Below are 14,413 nucleotides of genomic sequence, written 5' to 3' on the forward strand. Positions count from 1 at the left end.
CGCACTGAAGCCCCGTGAAAAGGAGCGCCTATAGGTAAGACTACAGAAGCTCCAAACCGCATGTGCAGGTACGGAGACCAAAAGAGACACGTTCCATTACGCTTCATTACATTCGCTACGCTTCACCCTGTGGCACTGCGCAGTGGCTGCTAAGAAGCCTCATTACCGCATGGCTACAGTCGCATATAGTTAAAGCGGCTGTGAATTTCCCTCCAATTCCAATTATCCGCGCTTATTTTATTTTTTTTCTTCCAAGAAGCGACGTACTCGGTGAAAAGTGTGCCAAGCAAGTTCCGGGTTAACTGTCGGTGGTTTAACAGCCTATGCCGCCAGAGTAGGCGGGCGGAAATTAAAATTTAAATCCTTTCGGGAAGCCAAAGCTTTCAATAGTTGCCGCAACTAAAGGGTCGAAGACGTTCTCCCAGAATGTATTTAGCTGTGGCAGTTTCTTCAGTTACGTTAGGTACGCAGTTTGTTTGGTTTGTCAGAACTAACGAAAGTGCTCAAAGGAAATGCACTTTGGAATAATGTGCCGGCGGTGGGGTCTGGAACCGTGATCAAGCAGCTAGTTGGGGGAACCGAGGGAGTCGCATGGGTCGCGTAGTATTTAGGAGTTAGTTTTAGCACAAAAATAAAAAAAGTCAACGTGACTCAGCACAATGTGCGGCTTCCTTCCTATGCAAGCCTGTGAAGTGCAAATCCCTTATGGTATAGAGCAAAACAAATCACAGGTAGAGAAAAAGCGTGAAAAGACTGCGCGTGTCTGTGAGAGCAAATTGTTTAACTAAAGGGGCTGAGAGGCTAGTGCGGGAAAAAAATCAGAACTTCTTCCTGCGCGAGAAAGTATGCATCCAGCTTTTATATGTTAAGTTCAACGTCACGCATCGACATGAGTTCATGCGTTCGTCTTAGCCAACAAGGATTTCATCCATACGCTGCCAATAGAGATGGGTACGTAATGCTAAAACACTCACGCTAAAGAATCATCTGTGTGCGAAATGTATCCACAACCCTCCACTCTAAACGACGTGATTCGGAGTAAAAGCGCTAAAGGCCGGTAATAAACTGTCTCTTGTTTTACCCTTAATTTTTCCTCGCTGCAAGGCTTGACTGAGGCGTCCAGCGACATAGATACGGCAAAGATCGAATAGGCGGCTCTATCCGGATATACTATGTCGATGTTCAGCAGCAAAAGACCCATTTATAGCTCGGAAAACTGCACTTAGGAACTGAAATCCCGCCCTCGATTCTAACTTGCGACTTCTTAAGAAGAGAGGGCTTCGTGATCAGCGTGTGCGTGGAAGGAAATGGAGGGGTAACTTAGCCTCAGAGATCCGAACCCTAAATATTGCCTTCACGCACCCAACGCAGTTTTCTTGCGGAAACGACCGGCGGAGGCGATACTTTTTTTGCACCTTATATATACGTTATCAAAGGTCCGTGTTCACTGAAAGTAGGCCTCTGGCATCGGAACGCCGCAATAAATCGATGCAGGATGAAGCAATGGCCCCTTTTATTTCCGAAGCTAAGAATTGTTCCTGGGCGATTCGGGACTCTGTCCGGATCGGAACAGAATCACGGGTGACGTACACCGGCGGCTCCAGGCTTTCCAGGGCAGTCCGGGATCCGACATGATTGGTACATCGAGTAGACGCTCGCCAAACGCTCTCTGTTCTGTTCTCGGGGAAAATTTCCATTCGCTGGACTGCTGTGCGGAGCCGTTGCGATGAACAAGTATACCATCAACAACAAATGAAACGCGAACAAGACAACTGAACCACGGACAAGCAAAGTGAGAAGCTGTCAGCCGGAGAAAGCTCAGTACTAGCTAGCGGAGGGTAATTTCACTTCGAACATTCTTGGACAGAAATTCTGAATATTGGAAAGCTATAAGGTAATGGCAAAGAAATATTGAAGGTAATGGTCTATTTTTCCGAACTGTAACACAATATTTTATAGTGTTCACATCGCTCGCATCGAGCAATTAAGACTGCCATAAAAAAACCATTGGGAAACGCTTAGGAAAAAGTGAATAGCAAAAAAAAAAAACGCAAGCCTGCCGACAGGAAATCTGCGGACATATTGATTGCTATAGTGAAATCTTATAATATATGAAAAAAATTGCCAGGGGTACCCGTAAGCGCGAGACATCACACGCCGAGTTGCGTGAATGCGCTCGTGTCGAGTTTATTTAAAGTATAGGGAGATCTGCAGACATATTGATTGCTATAGTGAAATCTTATAATATATGAAAAAATTTCGCTCATTAAGTCTTTCCTGTTCAAAAAGTGCTTTTGTCCTCCAGGGTTTTTGGGTATGCACTTTGACGGAGCGAAGATTGCCCTTTATTAGAAGTGTTCGTAAACCTCGCTTGTAGTTCCTCTCCTGGAGCTAATATGGTGGAGCTTTTGTGTTGGCGCACCAGTTATCTTTTTCGCGTTTCATTCGTTGCGTGACAGTGCGTTACGCGAATTAAGCCTGCTTTCTCTAGTCGCGCCCATATGCCATCCGACCGGCGAAAATCGCCCATCCCTGCGTCGCCACTCAGCGCAGACTGTACTCCCTTCGAAATCGTACCGAGACAGACGACAACCAGAAAAGAAACGAGGTCAAGTCTTAACCACCTGCGGCGGCGCCAGGTGTGCCAGAGGTGCCGTCGAACCATGCAAACGTTTCTTCATTCACTCACCGTTACAGTCAGTTCTTATTTATTTGGAAAGCAGTCAGAGCCGGGAGAAGTATTTAAGCCCGGACCCCTTCCAGCAATGGCTGCAAGCAGCGCATTCCGCGTGGTCTGCTACCAGTCCTATAGTCCGACCGAAAGTTAGGGAGTGTCTGAGGAGCTAGGCTCCCAGCGGAGTTACAAAGAGTACGGTTCGGAACAGTCAGACTGTTGGTGCAGGTATCCTGGCAAATCCAATACCGGACAGGGGTTCCGAGCAATCCGAAACTATACAAGACGAAGAGACCACAAAAGACCACGCAATGCCTTTTAAGCATTCCGCGTCAATGCTTTAAATACTAGACACGTTTAGCAGACCGTGTCCCGTGCTACCCTTACCGAAGCACCGGCAGCCCGTGCGTAGTGAGTACGCATGCGCAGCAGATGGCCTTGAGGGCGCCAGATGGCGCCAGGTACCCGACACACACGCGCACGCCGGCCGGATCGCGATCAGTCTGCGTGCGGTCAATCAGTTCAGGCACTTGGATGCGGTAAAATCATTAAAAAAAAACATCATTTGGAAAAACTTTAACCGTATGGCAAAATCCCCACTGCTTACGCAGGTTCGTCGCACATGCCTGTCTGGTCGACCACCGATCTCTTTTACTCCAAACTCAAGTGTCTCGCCGAAAAATAGCATTACGCACGGTCTTTATTGGTTCCGTCTGTATCAGTGCGCGATTTCATGCACCCTCAAAGAAGTCACCAGCTATCCCGACAGTCAACGCCGCTCCAAACGCTGACACCAGCCAGGAAGCAAGGTCAACGGCCTTCATTTCCGATGGATGAATGGACGGTACCGGCGTCCCCTTTGAAACGGGGTGATGGCAGTTGCCACTATGTTCAGCTTTTTTTCTTTACATTTGTTTAACCGTGTTGTAAGTTGTTATTGAGAATCGTCATTTTCCACAAATCAAGTTAATCCGCGCCCCCTGTCGGGCAGTCGCAGCAGCACGCTCACGATGTCTGTGGCGCCGGAGTTCCACGAAGCCTCCCTTCTCAGCACACAACTCACCGTCCGCCTCCTCCTCCTCCTCCCCGCGTGCTCGAATGGCGCTCCAAGTTTCGAACCCCCCAACACGCTTACCTCCACGCCACGCTCTTCCACAGCGCCGGCTTAAGTCAATCTCCCGGGAGTGTTGACGGGGAACTGCGTTCGGCGACTACGGGGGCGCCGCGCATCGTTATCGGATTAAAGTGCCTGCACCTCCGCTCGCGCCGCCGACGACACGCCGGAGAAAAAGCGGCGGGATAATTGCCGAGCCACCGGGAAGCAAAGAAGCCGAGAAAAAAAAAAACGCCCAGGATGGGAAAATGATTAACGACATCGCCGACCGAGGCCCTGCGCTTTGCCTGCATGGCGATGGAGTTCGCAGCCGTTGTCGTCGCTGCGAGCTATTTTCTCTTCAAACGCAGCTACCTTTCTCAAATCCCAACAAGAACAACAAGCTACACAGGCGTACCGCTAAGAACGCTGCCAAACAAGGCGGTTTAGGGTTAAAAAAAAAATGAGGAGAACGCAAAGGGAAGAAAGTTTGCGGTTCCGGGGTTGTATAGTGAGACAGAAGGAATGGGGTGAAAAAAAAAAAGAAATCTGGGCGTCGGGAAGCCAAACAAAGGGTCTGGAGACAGGTGCGCAAGCCGAGTGTAAACACAGCCAACTCGGTCTGCAGCGCTAGGCGGGCAGTGTACAATTAACTCGACGCAACAACCGCGAGGTACACAAACGTGAAAAAATAAAATAAAAAAGAGGGTCGTGAGAAAGGCACGGCAAGAAACCGCCCCTTACCGCCGCTGCGACAAATCTTACGAGGCGGTGGTCTGTTGACAGGAGCAGCAGCGCAGGGGAGGTCGGGGAGAAACGCGAGGAGCTGCTGCTTAACTGGATTGCTCCGCTTTCGAGGCCAAGAACTCTTCTACGCTTATTTGTTTTGTTTTTTGCCGGAGCGCCGCGGTTAACCGTAGTTGGGTGCCTGTTTACTTCCCGTTAATGCCATGGAGTTAAAGAATACGAGCACGCTGGTGCAAGTTACAAGAACAATTTGCCAGCACAAGGAGAACGAAGGCAATCACCACACTGCGAAGCTTCATAAGAGCAACAGTAAAAGAAAAAAGAGGAAGAGAACTTTGTTCGCTCCCCATTTGTTTATTGAGGATGGAAGCATGTTATCAGTGTCCTCTTACAATCAGGGTGTAGCTGAGGGCGCCTTACCTAGTAAGTTTTAAGAGTTGTACCATTTAATGCCAGTGTATGAGTGGACCGGCAGAAGGTAAGGAGAGAAGTCTTAGCCCAAAATTTGTCCAATTCTTAGTCCCCGTGTTCCGTCTAGTAGAGTGACGCACTTTGTTTTAACGTGTCGTGGGTTATTACTGCCGGTATCCTGTGGCATTCCTTATTTAGGGGCGACATTTTCCAGCGCAGCCACGCAGAAATATATTTGTGGGCCGCATCATCAGCACCTCACGAAAAGAAATTAGAGAGAAGAAAACATGAGTGTAAGCGAAAATTGAAGGCATGCACCGGCATCGTCACACATTTCGCACTACACTTTTAGTTTCCTCAGTATTAGAGACTCTTCCAAGGAGGTCAACCACATTCGTACGAAAACAAACTGTTCCTGGAAACTCCACATTATGAATCGAAGTTTGACAATTGGCTCGTAGGACGATGCAGAGGATTTTAGAATTTCAAAAAGGGAGCGAACGATCGACTCACGCACTAGTATCACCAGGATGGATAAAGACGCTTGTCGAAGCCGTGCAATACACTACTTCCTAAGTTTCACACCGAGAATAACAGTTCCCGAAGAGCGCATCAAAGAACAATGAGATGTACGCATTGACGGCCTGTAATGTTCGGGAAGAATCCGGATATTGTAAACCGTGCATTTGAACAGACAAAGCCAGCGAAAAAAGACGTTAATTGATGACTGTATTGTCTACGGTCGTGCGGGCTTAAGGAATCACTACAACAATACACTGATTTTCAAGACGGGAAAGAGATGTGCCTTTATTTGACAGTGTGTATGCAGGTGATTTCCTGTCAGATGAACATGGTTGGTTACACAAGCGCAGAGTCCTCTACGACGACCATCGAAAAAAAGGCCGCAAGTGCCCGCGTTGAAAAGAACCGGAAGAAGCTGAACACCAACCAAAAAGAAACCAAACAAGCAATCTTTAACAGCACTTAAGGATTGGAATGATACACGAAGGACGGAAGATTCATTTATGATTTATGAGGGTTTAATGTCCCAAAGCGACTCAGGCTATGAGAGACGCCGTAGTGAAGAGCTCCGGAAATTTCGACCACCTGGGGATCTTTAACGTGCACTGACATCGCACACCACACGGGCCTCCAGAATTTCGCCTCCATCGAAATTCGACCGCCGCGGCCGGGATCGAACCCGCGTCTTTCGAGCCGGCAGCCGAGTGCCGTAACCACTCAGTCACCGCGGCGACCCGAAGGACAGAACGATGTACCTGGTAAGAGACCAGATGAAAATGGCTGCGGCCGTGAGCTGAGGCTCCATGGAGAGAAACCTGAATACCTTAAGCTGTTCCCTGATCAGGTATATGCCTTAATAAATAGCTACTTATCTTGTGCTCGCGTCCACGTTGAACAATAGTCACGTGGCTGCGAAGGCGCGCACGAGAGACAGCAGACGACAAACAGTCACGGCGGCGTCGAACTCTTTACTGGTAAAACATGTTCCGACTAATACGTACCGACATGTTTCGACAACTCGGGAGTGGCAATAGCAGCAGCAACAGCACCTGAGGGTCGTCGGGAAACTGATGACCGAAACTCTCGGTCACACTCTGGCAAAAAATAACTAAGAACTTTACAAATCAGGCGACTGAAACCGCGTGAACATTCCTGGACGTCGCAAAATATGCCCCACGTGATCATGATCACTCAACAATTAACTTGGTGGCATCTCGAGTCGCAAACAAATTGATGAAGCCACGTGACTGTCGGTGATTAGACACAACACCGGAAAGCAAAGCACGACAAAGGTTCCAGGCAACATCGTCCACAATAAGGCGTGGCATCGGTCTACCTTCCCTGCAACGAAGCTGCGCACTTCATATAACTAGCCAAAACATTATCTCCCGACTCGTGAGAAAGAAAGAAGGAAAAAAAGGAAGAAGGAAAGAAAGAAGGGAAGAATGAAAAAAAGGAAGAATGAAAGAAACAAAGAAAGGAAGAAAGAAAGATAGAAAGGAAGCATGGAAGGAAGAAAGAAAGAAGGAAAGAATGAAGGAAAGAATGAAAGAAAGGAAGAAAGAAGGGAACAAAGGAAGAAAGAAAAGAAAAGAAAGAAAGAAAGCATAGAAGGAAGAAAGAAAGAAGGAAAGAAAGAAAGGAAGAAAGAAAAAGAAGGATTAGAAAAACTCGCCCCGCACGCGGACACTTCCGACACGCGGTCAAACGAGGTCGGAGCAGGGCAGGCGATAAACCCACGACAAGCGGGGCTCCACCGAAGGCACGGCTAGAATTAGCGAGTCGTAGTACGAAGGCAGTGGGAGCGGAATAACGGGCAGCACAAGCGCCCCCTCCGGAACAGATGTCCCCAGATAACGACACACGGGCGCTTGAAACGCCTCGCGATAAGAAGTCGACGGCGCTGGGACCGACGACAGATCGGAAGGTGCAAGTCGAAAACCCGAGGGGGCCGTGCGAAACAAGGGAGGACTTCTGCGCACTTAACGGGGAATGTACGCTAAAAAGCGCGCAGTAGTAGCGCAGTGGCGATGGGACACAGAGAGGGGAAGCAGGGAAAATAGGGAGCGGGAAAGGGGGTCCAGCGAAAGGAGGTACATCGCAGGCACCAACAAAAACGCCAAAGGAACGCGGTGGCGCTGTCGTGAGCGGCGTAAGTCGGCCGCCGGGCAAAAGGCACACAGAACACGGGTGCAGAATCCACGGCACCAACGCGGCTCTCCTGCGAAGGCTTTAGCGCCAACGGCGTCGATGCGGGCTCCGGGGAAAAAAAAGAAAGCGAAAGGAGGGGATGAAGCGAGCAGCAGCGGTAGCAGCCTAGTGTTCGCTGGCCGACGCGGCCAAGCACGTCGATTCGGGAGCGCTGCCTATATCCACGGATCAACGCCTGATCTCGCCCAGTCCCCTGGCCCCGCTCTCGGGCCGACGGATTAGAACCCGTAGGGGAAGGCCGCAGCGTGCTATATAAAAAAGACAAAAAAAGACGTCGTCCTATAACCCTCCCTCGCTCTGCTCCAGCCCCTTCCTCTCGCTTCTGGCCGTCTCTCTCTCTCTTTTTTTCGCGCCTGTGTGGTTCAACCCTTCCCTTATTTCCCTAGTTCCCTTTAGTATTCCCCTTCTCGGACAGCTGCTTTCCCGTTCAAAAGGTGAACGTGCGAAACCTCTCTCCCAACCTCCCTCGCTAAAACCATTGATACTCAACGGCATTTCTTTCCCCTTTTCCCTTCTGCAGAGGGGACGAGTTAAACCTTCGGGTGCGGTGCTGTACGTTCGCCGGTGATAGCGAAGAAAGGTGATCCTTCTACAGCGGCGATGGGCACAGCATCCGCTGCCGCTTCCTCCCCCACAGTTTTTCTTCCCTCAGGTCCCTATTCCCCCTCGTTCCCTTCCTCACTTACTTCCTCCGCTAGGGTCAGCACCGTTCGCATTTACCGCCCGGAACGTAAGACCACTGCAAGCACGGGGACTATCGCCTCAACCTCACCCTTCCGTTTCCCTTTCCCCCGCTTTCATCCAGAACTTCCTCAGCACCCGTCCGACGCTTAAAGCCCTGCGCTTAGTGCCCTGGGCATACAGCGAAATCGTCGGAAGGTGTATGCGCTCGCATTTTGGGGTTTGATTCTTTGGCGAAAACCCTTTCCTTATTTCCTTTCCTCCTCTTTCCCTAATGCCAACAAACGAAGAAGAGATAACGATAAAGAAAAAGGCGCGCTGTGCGTTTAACGCGGATCTGACGGTGAAAATGGCCGAGAAAAGGGGGGGGGGGGGAAACGCTCACGTGTTCGGCACGGCGCATCACTTCTCTTGGCTTCGCACCTCTAGCGATCTTTTTTGCCTCACCTATTTCTTATTTTTGTATTCGTCCATTTTATTAGAAAAGTTTGAACAAAGTTTGCCGATGCTTCTCACTTGTATTCTCCTCCTTTTCTATTCTCGGACACTTTGTGCGCCTCTTCTTAACTCGCCGGCAGGGCTGCCGAAGAGCAGGCTGCTTCTTATCGTCGGGTATACACAGCGTCGTCGCAGTGAGCCCTCGTTCACTCCAACTGCCTTCCGTCGCCAGTGCTTCCCTGTTAATGCGAAAGAATTACTAGCCCCATTACGAGAAAAGCCGGCGACGTGTGCAGGTGTGTTTGTACTAGCAGATGGCACAGGAAATCCCAACGATGGCAAGCAAAATAGGGTGCCGTCATCAAGCGGCCGTATGGCGCACACAGCAAGCCGAGCGCTAAAGCGGCTGTTTGGGCTTGTTGGTCAGTGAACATGGTAAAAGAATGCAGCGCGAAAAAAACAAGGACGAACAGAAGTGGACAGGACAGGGCGCCCTGTCCTGTCCACTTCTGTTCGTCCTTGTTTTTTTCGCGCTGCATTCTTTTACCAAGCCGAGCGCCGCCACTTCACACAATCCTATAGAGATCGTTCGTCTGTATATACTCGCCACTAGCTGGTTTTGTCGACTACATTCGTACCAAATTGTGAGCGACCATTTGTCGTACAGCGTCCGGGAGGTGTCATCCGATTTCCCGTTGCATATATAGCTTACATGTGCTTGTCAAGTTGGAGGCTAGCTTGCGACATGGATTAGAACCGACGACGTATGCACTTTCAATTGTATGACTTGCCAGACACTTTACCCCTTCTCTTAAGGAGCGGTTCAGGCGTCCACCGAGATATGAGCACATTTACCGCGCCGTATATTTTCCTCAAAAACCAATTTTGGTACCAAATTGTACCCGCCGCGGTGGCTCAGTGGTTAGGGCGCTCGACTACTGATCCGGAGTTCCCGGGTTCGAACCCGACCGCGGCGGCTGCGTTTTTATGGAGGAAAAACGCTAAGGCGCCCGTGTGCTGTGCGATGTCAGTGCACGTTAAAGATCCCCAGGTGGTCGAAATTATTCCGGAGCCCTCCACTACGGCACCTAATTCTTCCTTTCTTCTTTCACTCCCTCTCTTATCCCTTCCCTTACGGCGCGGTTCAGGTGTCCAACGATATATGAGACAGATACTGCGCCATTTCCTTTCCCTAAAAAAAAAACCAAAACCAATTACCAAATTGTGACGCGGGTTCTAACTTGAACGATTAATAACTGGACGCCCCACTCCAGTTGGAGCCAACACAGTGCTGTGCGCGTTTTAAATCCTCCAACATAAACTAATCACACGCAAAAACTTGGACACATTTCTTATTGTGTAAATAGTTTGTATATATTACTTCCACCCCTATCTCCTTTCATTTCATTTCTCAATTCTGCCTGCTATCCTTCATTTCCACTGCCCCAGCTCAGGTGCTTCAGTATCGATGGCAGATACCGGGGCTACCAAAAATCTTTTCCTACCTTTTTACTATTATATTAATAAAAATCACTACCACCACCACCTCTCGGCGTGGAGGGCTCTGCGTGGTGTTATATGCGCGCGCGCGTGTGTGGGTGGTGTCATACTTCTAAAAGAAAAATGACTGATCGCCTGAAATAAACTGAGTTCGAAAACCGCACAAAACGTCTACGTCTTGCGTCCATGACACGATTTCGCATTCCCCCAAGCAAGTGGGAATGCGAGTAAGTGGGAACCTAAACAACACCTGCCAACGGAGGCAGGTGTTATTTAGGGAGATTTTCCTCTCTCGACCTACCACCTAGCAACCGTCAATCTCTCACCGCCCTCTCCTCCACCCTTTCCCCTAAAGGGGAGAGCAGGGAGTCACCAGACTACGAATGAAACAGCAAAAAAAAAGAGAAATGACAATGAACGATTCAACAAAAATGAACAAAGGCGATTAGAAATAGCAATGGAACGACAACAGAATCAATATTGGAGCAGACTAGTGAGCGAAAGAAAAATGCTACCACATTTTCAGCGCATGAATCCAATTGATCGCCACTAAATATTTGTTTCTTTGCCCCTAAAACGCGTTTCTCAGCTGGGTGCTCTTTAACCACTCGTGAATAGCACCTGTTTGCCGCATTCTGAACGTGCAATTGAGCGAGCGCGACAGTTTACCACTGTCCTCGCTAGTTTTTGCCTAGTCTTAATCAGTAATATTGGGGAAAAAAAAAACTCCGTCACGTCAATTGGGAGCCTCGTTATTGGTGTTAAGAGTTTAAATGAAGGAGTTTCTTTGAATAATGTGCCCTTATACACTCTCCAGCTCTCAGCGTCAGTGTGGGCTTGCGGCTGTACCACTGGTGTTGGGCCTCACGAGATTATCACAAGACCACGGTGGACCAGTGCTGGTTACATGCCCGGTCGCGCTCTACGGAAGCCGAAGTGGTACCGCCAAAGTGCGCCAAGATTAAGACGCACGCAAAAACATTTCGGGGATCCAAGTGTGTCATAAGTGAGCTTCGCCTTGTGTTCCTCTATACAGGGTACCGCCAAAGTGCGCCAAGATTAAGACGCACGCAAAAACATTTCGGGGATCCAAGTGTGTCATAAGTGAGCTTCGCCTTGTGTTCCTCTATACAGGGTGTTCTACCTAAGCATTACACAATTTAAAAAAAAGGCTTTTTGAGTTAGAAAAGCGCTTAGAATTTCGAAAACCCCGTTACCCTCGGCTAAAAATTTTCGCTCTTTGGACGAGTTACGTGCACTGGAGAGGTTGCTTTGCCTGCAAGCTTCACGTAATCGCAGGTATATTAGCGCGATGTCGCCAACATTTATTGGGCCACAGTGCCGAAGGTGACCGCGTTTTCGAAATTCTAAAAACGGATATGGGTACTACCTGCCGCGGTGGCTCAGTGGTGAGGGCGCTCGACTACTGAGCCGTAGTTCCCGGGTTCGAACCCGACCGCGGCGGCTGCGTTTTTTATGGAGGCAAAACGCTAAGGCACCCGTGTGCTGTGCGATGTCAGTGCAGGTTAAAGATGCCCAGGTGGTCGAAATTATTCCGGAGCCCTCCACTACGGCACCTCTTTCTTCCTTTCTTCTTTCACTCCCTCCTTTATCCCTTCTCTTACGACGCGGTTCAGGTGTCCAACGATATACGAGACAGATACTGCGTCATTTCCTTTCCCCAAAAACCAACTATCATTATATTACTTAGCGTAGGCTACACGCCTCTCAATAATTGAGAAGCCTAACAGTAATAGTTAAAAGTTAACTATTCAATATTAGTTAACCAGCCTGTTAGTTAACCCGTCCTAGTTGTTTTCCGATCTACAACACCGCTGACAATGCTATGCCGAAAAAGCGTTGTTCAAACTAAACAAAGCCTATCTTTAAAAAATGTGTCAAGTCTCAGGTGAAACACCCTGTACGCCGAACCTCGGACAAGCATGCCGAGCCCGATACACATCGCCGTCCCAACTCTTCCTTGTCCCAGGCCATCATGGCACACACCGTCTTGCAGCGCAGTGCTGATCAAGACGTAAGCTCTTGCGAAGGCGCCTAGACGCGCGAGGCATCCAGTACACTCACTTCAGGCAGATCGACTCTGGCGGAACAGCAAGCGGCGGCTAGCGTTTAAGCCAAAGTACCGGCAGAGACGATCCGCCCCCATTTGTGGATTTAAGGTCTTGACGAGCAGTTATTTCATCCAGCCTCCTCCTCTACTCACCCGGACACACGAAGTCCTTCTCATCTTCCTCCCTCTCCTTACCGTTTTTTTTTTCTTTTCTTGTGCAGAAGCATCGTCGTTATCGAGGTAGGCTGGGTACCATTACGAAGGCGTGTCACGTGCTCACATCATTGTTCCCCGACGACGCCTGGATTTTTGGGCGGTGGTAACGAGAGTAGCTGATGCAGAGACTGCAGTGAGCTTACAGTTTGCCGACGCTTGCCCAAGAGCACTGCCTCAAGGCAACGGTCGCCAGTAGTGCGGAGGTGTATGGTACGGGCTCACACAAACCACTGCATGTTCACAGAAGTGAACGGGACATGTTAGAGGCGTGACGCCTTTTTCTACACTTAGATATACAGAACCATGGTAATGGGGTGCGATCACGTCCACTTAGAAGTAAAATCAAGCAAACCTACGGGCGGCTGGCGCTCTCCAATGAGTCAATATCAGTCGCAAAGGTATGCGATGAGCAAGAAATGAAAGTTGCCGGAGGCAAGATTTTTCGCCCGGCACGTACAGTTAATTCCCGCGTTTTCACGAATGTAATGAGTGCCGCAGGCGGGTTCCTGAACCACGGGAACAGCACCCGACGAGACAATGGCAGGCGCACTACGGCTATTGTCTCAATGGAAGCTGCTCGCGTCACATGGAGTATAATTCTGACATTACTATTCGCCTCGTCGCCGCGCCAAGTTTTCAGAATCGCGGCTGTAGACAGGACCTTCCCTGGCGCCAACGACGTCACCGCCACTATTAGACATACCGAGGATGCGGCCTCCGTGGACATGTGGCCCATTCATGGAACGCCATTGTGCAATTCATGGAATGACTTGTCGACGTGGCCCACCGGGATGCCGCAGCACGTGAGCTATGAGGGACGAAGAGGAGGGCTTCGGATTTGGTTCAACCACCCGGAGAACGTTAACGTGTACTGGCATCGCAGACAACACGGGCGTTTTCGCATTCCATCCTGGCCCAAGTGCGACCGCCGCGACCGGGATTCGAACGCGCGACCTCTTGCTCAGCTGCCGAACGCCGTCACCGCTATAGCATCGCGGCGGGTGCAAAGGATTGTTTCTTGCGTGTGAGGAAAGGGAGGAGTAAAAGTATCACTATCGCTATCAGTTCTTCACCTTTAGAAAGGGAGATATGTCCGGTAGTTATTTTCCTTTTGCAGCAGCAGCATCTTGTGCGCAGGTCGCGTCCCTCACACGAAATGACGTCATCCGTCACGTGGGTCACCTGACTACATGCGATTCGATAATTATCCTGAAAGCAATTCTCATAAGGCCACGCGACTTATATAAATGTTCAAATTAATAATTCATATTAAAATTCATATTCCCGTCGAAATTTATATTTCTTCTTGTTTTGCCGTTTTTCGTGACGGAGAAGAGGCACAAAACCGAGCTGACCGCATTAATAAAATGCAGCTCTGCACTCTATATTCGACTACAGAATGCCAACAAATAAGAGAGAGAGATAGACAGAGAAAAAAAACTGAGCCAGACTGACACAAGTGCCGCTGTTAAATGATGCAATTCTTACTTTAGCACAGCAAGTAGCCGATTCTTGACAGGAAAGAATTGCGCACATACTTTTCAGTCGACGACTACCTAAACCGCCATGAAATCATTTCCTAACCCGGGATAAAGAACGTCCTGAAGAAACAATAGCGGGAAGAAAAAAAAAAGAAGACCGGCGACCATGAACAATAACTGCAGAACATAAGGTAAAAAAATATGGCGCCGTTATACGATGACCTTCTCCTTCCCCTGTTTGACTGTTTCACTCTTCCCACAAGAGCCAGAAATGGTTACGGAATGAGCAGTCATCTTGTTTCGTCCTTTTTGTCTTTTGACGGGTATTAGTATGGGGGGGGGGGGGGGGGGGGAAGGGGGGCTCGAGA

At 49.4% G+C, this 14,413-nt stretch overlaps 1 protein-coding gene and 1 long non-coding RNA gene across 2 annotated transcripts in view; both read right to left on the reverse strand.

The window, feature by feature from the left end:
• mib1 (E3 ubiquitin-protein ligase mind bomb 1) overlaps window positions 1-14,413 on the reverse strand; it is a 500,932-nt gene that overhangs the window by 219,704 nt on the left and 266,815 nt on the right. The window lies entirely within an intron of this gene.
• The window catches only part of LOC144107641 (uncharacterized), a 171,136-nt gene that overhangs the window by 110,998 nt on the left and 45,725 nt on the right, over window positions 1-14,413 (reverse strand). The gene's annotated exons all lie outside the window — the stretch shown is intronic.

Source organism: Amblyomma americanum, chromosome 10 (assembly GCF_052857255.1).
Source record: "Amblyomma americanum isolate KBUSLIRL-KWMA chromosome 10, ASM5285725v1, whole genome shotgun sequence".
In the NCBI taxonomy this organism is placed as follows: domain Eukaryota; kingdom Metazoa; phylum Arthropoda; class Arachnida; order Ixodida; family Ixodidae; genus Amblyomma; species Amblyomma americanum.